Below are 9174 nucleotides of genomic sequence, written 5' to 3'. Positions count from 1 at the left end.
TGTTCTTTCACAAGTTGACACGTTTCACAAGACAGGAAGATTGTTTTATCATTAGACTTGTGACTGCTTACACCAGGAGAGCAAGTTAGGACAAGAGTCGGACTAACTCACTAGTTTCTTTGTTCAACATCACTTGACATTATTTATGTCCTTGCATACTCACACTCCTCCACTCTGACTTCACCTAAAAAGAGACTGCCGACAATTCAACAATTTGGGAGACTAACATGTTGCACGTATTGTTCTGCTCAACCAGAGCCCCCACTACTCCCTTTTAAAGCACAGACTTAAAACCACAAAAGCACCTTTTAAAGCACAGACTTAAAACCGCAAAAGCACCTTTTAAAGCACAGACTTAAAACCACAAAAGCACCTTTTAAAGCACAGACTTAAAACCGCAAAAGCACCTTTTAAAGCACAGACTTAAAACCACAAAAGCACCTTTTAAAGCACAGACTTAAAACCACAAAAGCACCTTTTAAAGCACGGACTTAAAACCGCAAAAGCACCTTTTAAAGCACAGACTTAAAACCACAAAAGCACCTTTTAAAGCACAGACTTAAAACCACAAAAGCACCTTTTAAAGCACAGACTTAAAACCGCAAAAGCACCTTTTAAAGCACAGACTTAAAACCGCAAAAGCACCTTTTAAAGCACAGACTTAAAACCGCAAAAGCACCTTTTAAAGCACAGACTTAAAACCGCAAAAGCACCTTTTAAAGCACAGACTTAAAACCGCAAAAGCACCTTTTAAAGCACAGACTTAAAACCGCAAAAGCACCTTTTAAAGCACAGACTTAAAACCGCAAAAGCACCTTTTAAAGCACAGACTTAAAACCGCAAAAGCACCTTTTAAAGCACAGACTTAAAACCGCAAAAGCACCTTTTAAAGCACAGACTTAAAACCGCAAAAGCACCTTTTAAAGCACAGACTTAAAACCGCAAAAGCACCTTTTAAAGCACAGACTTAAAACCGCAAAAGCACCGTTTAAAGCACAGACTTAAAACCGCAAAAGCACCTTTTAAAGCACAGACTTAAAACCGCAAAAGCACCTTTTAAAGCACAGACTTAAAACCGCAAAAGCACCTTTTAAAGCACAGACTTAAAACCGCAAAAGCACATTTTAAAGCACAGACTTAAAACCACAAAAGCACATTTTAAAGCACAGACTTAAAACCACAAAAGCATCTTTTAAAGCACAGACTTAAAACCACAAAAGCACCTTTTAAAGCACAGACTTAAAACCACAAAAGCACCTTTTAAAGCACAGACTTAAAACCACAAAAGCACCTTTTAAAGCACAGACTTAAAACCACAAAAGCACATTTTAAAGCACAGACTTAAAACCACAAAAGCACATTTTAAAGCACAGACTTAAAACCACAAAAGCACCTTTTAAAGCACAGACTTAAAACCACAAAATCACCTTTTAAAGCACAGACTTAAAACCGCAAAAGCACCTTTTAAAGCACAGACTTAAAACCGCAAAAGCACATTTTAAAGCACAGACTTAAAACCGCAAAAGCACATTTTAAAGCACAGACTTAAAACCGCAAAAGCACCTTTTAAAGCACAGACTTAAAACCGCAAAAGCACCTTTTAAAGCACAGACTTAAAACCGCAAAAGCACCGTTTAAAGCACAGACTTAAAACCGCAAAAGCACGTTTTAAAGCACAGACTTAAAACCGCAAAAGCACCTTTTAAAGCACAGACTTAAAACCGCAAAAGCACCTTTTAAAGCACAGACTTAAAACCGCAAAAGCACATTTTAAAGCACAGACTTAAAACCACAAAAGCACATTTTAAAGCACAGACTTAAAACCACAAAAGCACCTTTTAAAGCACAGACTTAAAACCACAAAAGCACCTTTTAAAGCACAGACTTAAAACCACAAAAGCACATTTTAAAGCACAGACTTAAAACCACAAAAGCACATTTTAAAGCACAGACTTAAAACCACAAAAGCACCTTTTAAAGCACAGACTTAAAACCACAAAATCACCTTTTAAAGCACAGACTTAAAACCACAAAAGCACCTTTTAAAGCACAGACTTAAAACCGCAAAAGCACATTTTAAAGCACAGACTTAAAACCGCAAAAGCACATTTTAAAGCACAGACTTAAAACCGCAAAAGCACCTTTTAAAGCACAGACTTAAAACCGCAAAAGCACCTTTTAAAGCACAGACTTAAAACCGCAAAAGCACCTTTTAAAGCACAGACTTAAAACCGCAAAAGCACCTTTTAAAGCACAGACTTAAAACCGCAAAAGCACCTTTTAAAGCACAGACTTAAAACCGCAAAAGCACCTTTTAAAGCACAGACTTAAAACCGCAAAAGCACCTTTTAAAGCACAGACTTAAAACCGCAAAAGCACCTTTTAAAGCACAGACTTAAAACCTCAAAAGCACCTTTTAAAGCACAGACTTAAAACCGCAAAAGCACCTTTTAAAGCACAGACTTAAAACCGCAAAAGCACCTTTTAAAGCACAGACTTAAAACCGCAAAAGCACCTTTTAAAGCACAGACTTAAAACCGCAAAAGCACCTTTTAAAGCACAGACTTAAAACCGCAAAAGCACCTTTTAAAGCACAGACTTAAAACCGCAAAAGCACCTTTTAAAGCACAGACTTAAAACCACAAAAGCACCTTTTAAAGCACAGACTTAAAACCACAAAAGCACCTTTTAAAGCACAGACTTAAAACCACAAAAGCACCTTTTAAAGCACATACTTAAAACCACTAAAGCACCTTTTAAAGCACAGACTTAAAACCCCAGAAAGAAGCAACATAGGAAATGTGTATTTTCAACCATATTTGTTTTGCTTTTCATGTTTTTCACTCTAATGATCATGGCCAATTCTGTAAAGTACAAACCCCGTTTCCATATGAGTTGGGGAATTGTGTTAGATGTAAATATAAACAGAATACAATGATTTGCAAATCCTTTTCAAGCCATATTCAGTTGAATATGCTACAAAGACAACATATTTCATGTTCAAACTCATAAACTTTTTTTTTTTTGTGCAAATAATCATTAACTTTAGAATTTGATGCCAGCAACATAAAGGTGGCAATAAATACTGATAAAGTTGAGGAATGCTCATCAAACACTTATTTGGAACATCCCACAGGTGTGCAGGCTAATTGGGAACAGGTGGGTGCCATGATTGGTTTCAAGTCAAAAGACAGAGCAGAAAAAACAGCACTGAGTTGCAGATCACACTCCAGGCCTGAAGGGGCAACAGTGAGAGCTGAGGGCTGAACATCTCCACCTGCTTCCACCAGATTGGCTTGATTGAGTTCACCTGTTCACCTGTTCAGAGCACATGCTTAAAATGTTTGAGCTTCAGTCAGTCAGCTTGTTGACATGCTGCTGAGAGGAAGGAAGACAGATCCTGTGTGGACTCAGAAGACACAACTGCTGAGAAAACCAAAGGAAAGAAGTGTTTGTTTGGACTGAGGGGAATGTTTCAAGAAAATAATTTCACTGGGAAAAATGTTTAAAGGAGACAATTTCACTGATGTTTACAAATTGTTTAAGTTGACTGAAAGTAAATTTAAAAGTTATCAGTGATGTTTACGTTTATTCTTGGATAATTTGAATTTAATTTCTTTCATATTATTGGAAATCTTTAAGTTTATTCTTAAACCTAGTCCCTATCAGTGGAAATTAATTTTGTTTGGATTGATTTAAAAAGAAAGCAAAGCATGTATTTTGATGTATGTTTATGAAACACTAATGTGTTCTTTTTTTTTCCTGTTTGATTAAGGTTATCAACCTAATCGCCTATCCTACTATCCAGCTAATCGGCTAATCAACCCACCACTAATCAACTATTCTACTATTTAACTAGCAACTATTCGACTATTCATCCATTTCATCCATTTATTCACGCCGATAACCCAGTTTATTTGATTGCTTCAAATCAAATATCAATAAATCACAAGGAAAGAAGATTGAGATTTCCCTTTGTGTCCTGCTTGAGTCCCACTGGCCCTTTCAAGTTTGGGCACAGCTGCGAAAACCTGAAGAACTTGACAATTGGGTGTAAAAACAGCTTCCCAAAAAATGCTCAATCTTTCACAAGAAAGGATGGGGCGAGGTACACCCCTTTGTCTGAAGCTCTACATAAAACAAGAATGTGAAAGAATTCCACTTTCAAAGCTTCAACAATTAGTTTCCTCAGTTCCCAAACGTTTATTGAGTGTTGTTAAAAGAAAGGGTGATGTAACTCAGTGGTGAACATGCCCTTTCCCAACTACTTTGGCACATGTTGCAGCCATGAAATTTTAAGTTAATTATTATTTGCAAAAAAAAAAAAAAGTTTGAGTTTAAACATCAAATATGTTGTCTTTGTAGCATATTCAACTGAATATGGCTTGAAAAGGATTTGCAAATCATTGTATTCTGTTTATATTTACATCTAACACTATTTCCCAACTCATATGGAAACGGGGTTTGTAGATGAAAACACCCCCACCCTCTTAATTGGCAAGATCATCCATCTATTTTCTACCGCTTGTCCCTTTTTGAGGTCGCGGGGGGTACTGGAGCCTATCTCAGCTGCATTCGGGCGTAAGGCGGGCTACACCCTGGACAAGTCGCTACCTCATAGCAGGGCCAACACAGATAGACAGATCAGTGCTTCTCAAATATTTTATTTTACACCATCCCAGGAAGAAGAAAGCATTACCCCCTTCTTCACTGGCACAATAAATAGTATAATACAAACATTACCCCCTTCCTCACTGGCACAATAAATAGTATAATACAAACATTACCCCCATCCTCACTGGCACAATAAATAGTATAATACAAACATTATCCCCTTCCTCACTGGCACAATAAATAGTATAATACAAACATTACCCCCATCCTTACTGGCACAATAAATAGTATAATACAAACATTACCCCCATCCTCACTGGCACAATAAATAGTATAATACAAACATTATCCCCTTCCTCACTGGCACAATAAATAGTATAATACAAACATTACCCCCATCCTCACTGGCACAATAAATAGTATAACACAAACATTACCCCCTTCCTTACTGGCACAATAAACAGTATAATACAAACATTATCCCCTTCCTCACTGGCACAATAAATAGTATAATACAAACATTACCCCCATCCTCACTGGCACAATAAATAGTATAACACAAACATTACCCCCTTCCTTACTGGCACAATAAACAGTATAATACAAACATTACCCCCATCCTCACTGGCACAATAAATAGTATAATACAAACATTACCCCCTTCCTCACTGGCACAATAAATAGTATAATACAAACATTATCCCCTTCCTCACTGGCACAATAAATAGTATAATACAAACATTACCCCCATCCTCACTGGCACAATAAATAGTATAACACAAACATTACCCCCTTCCTTACTGGCACAATAAACAGTATAATACAAACATTACCCCCATCCTCACTGGCACAATAAATAGTATAATACAAACATTACCCCCATCCTCACTGGCACAATAAATAGTATAACACAAACATTACCCCCTTCCTTACTGGCACAATAAACAGTATAATACAAACATTACCCCCATCCTCACTGGCACAATAAATAGTATAATACAAACATTACCCCCATCCTTACTGGCACAATAAATAGTATAACACAAACATTACCCCCTTCCTTACTGGCACAATAAACAGTATAATACAAACATTACCCCCATCCTCACTGGCACAATAAATAGTATAATACAAACATTACCCCCATCCTCACTGGCACAATAAATAGTATAACACAAACATTACCCCCTTCCTTACTGGCACAATAAACAGTATAATACAAACATTACCCCCATCCTCACTGGCACAATAAATAGTATAATACAAACATTACCCCCTTCCTCACTGGCACAATAAATAGTATAATACAAACATTACCCCCATCCTCACTGGCACAATAAATAGTATAATACAAACATTATCCCCTTCCTCACTGGCACAATAAATAGTATAATACAAACATTACCCCCATCCTTACTGGCACAATAAATAGTATAATACAAACATTATCCCCTTCCTCACTGGCACAATAAATAGTATAATACAAACATTACCCCCATCCTCACTGGCACAATAAATAGTATAACACAAACATTACCCCCTTCCTTACTGGCACAATAAACAGTATAATACAAACATTACCCCCATCCTCACTGGCACAATAAATAGTATAATACAAACATTACCCCCTTCCTCACTGGCACAATAAATAGTATAATACAAACATTATCCCCTTCCTCACTGGCACAATAAATAGTATAATACAAACATTACCCCCATCCTCACTGGCACAATAAATAGTATAACACAAACATTACCCCCTTCCTTACTGGCACAATAAACAGTATAATACAAACATTACCCCCATCCTCACTGGCACAATAAATAGTATAATACAAACATTACCCCCATCCTCACTGGCACAATAAATAGTATAACACAAACATTACCCCCTTCCTTACTGGCACAATAAACAGTATAATACAAACATTACCCCCATCCTCACTGGCACAATAAATAGTATAATACAAACATTACCCCCATCCTTACTGGCACAATAAACAGTATAATACAAACATTACCCCCTTCCTTACTGGCACAATAAATAGTATAATACAAACATTATCCCCTTCCTCACTGGCACAATAAACAGTATAATACAAACATTACCCCCTTCCTTACTGGCACAATAAATAGTATAATACAAACATTATCCCCTTCCTCACTGGCACAATAAATAGTATAATACAAACATTACCCCCATCCTCACTGGCACAATAAATAGTATAACACAAACATTACCCCCTTCCTTACTGGCACAATAAACAGTATAATACAAACATTACCCCCATCCTCACTGGCACAATAAATAGTATAACACAAACATTACCCCCATCCTTACTGGCACAATAAATAGTATAATACAAACATTACCCCCATCCTCACTGGCACAATAAATAGTATAACACAAACATTACCCCCATCCTTACTGGCACAATAAATAGTATAATACAAACATTACCCCCATCCTTACTGGCACAATAAATAGTATAATACAAACATTACCCCCATCCTCACTGGCACAATAAATAGTATAACACAAACATTACCCCCTTCCTTACTGGCACAATAAACAGTATAATACAAACATTACCCCCATCCTCACTGGCACAATAAATAGTATAATACAAACATTACCCCCTTCCTTACTGGCACAATAAACAGTATAATACAAACATTACCCCCTTCCTCACTGGCACAATAAATAGTATAATACAAACATTACCCCCTTCCTCACTGGCACAATAAATAGTATAACACAAACATTACCCCCTTCCTTACTGGCACAATAAACAGTATAATACAAACATTACCCCCATCCTTACTGGCACAATAAATAGTATAATACAAACATTACCCCCATCCTTACTGGCACAATAAATAGTATAATACAAACATTACCCCCTTCCTCACTGGCACAATAAATAGTATAACACAAACATTACCCCCTTCCTTACTGGCACAATAAACAGTATAATACAAACATTACCCCCATCCTCACTGGCACAATAAATAGTATAATACAAACATTACCCCCATCCTCACTGGCACAATAAATAGTATAATACAAACATTACCCCCTTCCTCACTGGCACAATAAATAGTATAATACGTATGCTTTTTATATTGGCCAGATTGAACATTTCTAATGGGCCGCATGTTGCCCGCGGGCCCTATTTTGCCGAGGTCTGCTTTAAAGCTGGGAGATTGACTGATGACCTTTAGCAACAATGTGTTTGAAGAGTGTCAAAAGTCCATGACTCAGCCACAACATCCTAAAGGTGGCTGTAGGTTCTCCAACATGAGCAAGCAGGCAGGGGTGAAGGGTATTCAACTGGCTTTGTGCTGCTCCAGTGTAACTAATTGTGCTGCTCCAGTGTAACTAATTGTGCTGCTCCAGTGTAACTAATTGTGCTGCTCCAGTGTAACTAATTGTGCTGCTCCAGTGTAACTAATTGTGCTGCTCCAGTGTAACTAATTGCGCTGCTCCAGTGTAACTAATTGTGCTGCTCCAGTGTAACTAATTGCGCTGCTCCAGTGTAACTAATTGTGCTGCTCCAGTGTAACTAATTGCGCTGCTCCAGTGTAACTAATTGTGCTGCTCCAGTGTAACTAATTGTGCTGCTCCAATGTAACTAATTGTGCTGCTCCAGTGTAACTAATTGTGGTGCTCCAGTGTAACTAATTGTGCTGCTCCAGTGTAACTAATTGCGCTGCTCCAGTGTAACTAATTGCGCTGCTCCAGTGTAACTAATTGCGCTGCTCCAGTGTAACTAATTGCGCTGCTCCAGTGTAACTAATTGCGCTGCTCCAGTGTAACTAATTGCGCTGCTCCAGTGTAACTAATTGTGCTGCTCCAGTGTAACTAATTGTGCTGCTCCAGTGTAACTAATTGTGCTGCTCCAGTGTAACTAATTGCGCTGCTCCAGTGTAACTAATTGTGCTGCTCCAGTGTAACTAATTGTGCTGCTCCAGTGTAACTAATTGCGCTGCTCCAGTGTAACTAATTGCGCTGCTCCAGTGTAACTAATTGCGCTGCTCCAGTGTAACTAATTGCGCTGCTCCAGTGTAACTAATTGCGCTGCTCCAGTGTAACTAATTGTGCTGCTCCAGTGTAACTAATTGTGCTGCTCCAGTGTAACTAATTGTGCTGCTCCAGTGTAACTAATTGTGCTGCTCCAGTGTAACTAATTGTGCTGCTCCAGTGTAACTAATTGCGCTGCTCCAGTGTAACTAATTGCGCTGCTCCAGTGTAACTAATTGCGCTGCTCCAGTGTAACTAATTGCGCTGCTCCAGTGTAACTAATTGCGCTGCTCCAGTGTAACTAATTGTGCTGCTCCAGTGTAACTAATTGTGCTGCTCCAGTGTAACTAATTGCGCTGCTCCAGTGTAACTAATTGCGCTGCTCCAGTGTAACTAATTGCGCTGCTCCAGTGTAACTAATTGCGCTGCTCCAGTGTAACTAATTGCGCTGCTCCAGTGTAACTAATTGCGCTGCTCCAGTGTAACTAATTGCGCTGCTCCAGTGTAACTAATTGCGCTGCTCCAGTGTAACTAAT

The sequence above is a fragment of the Nerophis ophidion genome, linkage group LG07, assembly GCF_033978795.1.
Source record: "Nerophis ophidion isolate RoL-2023_Sa linkage group LG07, RoL_Noph_v1.0, whole genome shotgun sequence".
Classification (NCBI taxonomy): Eukaryota; Metazoa; Chordata; class Actinopteri; order Syngnathiformes; family Syngnathidae; genus Nerophis; species Nerophis ophidion.
The sequence above is the reverse complement of the archived record's forward strand: the minus strand, read 5'-3'. Positions refer to the sequence as shown.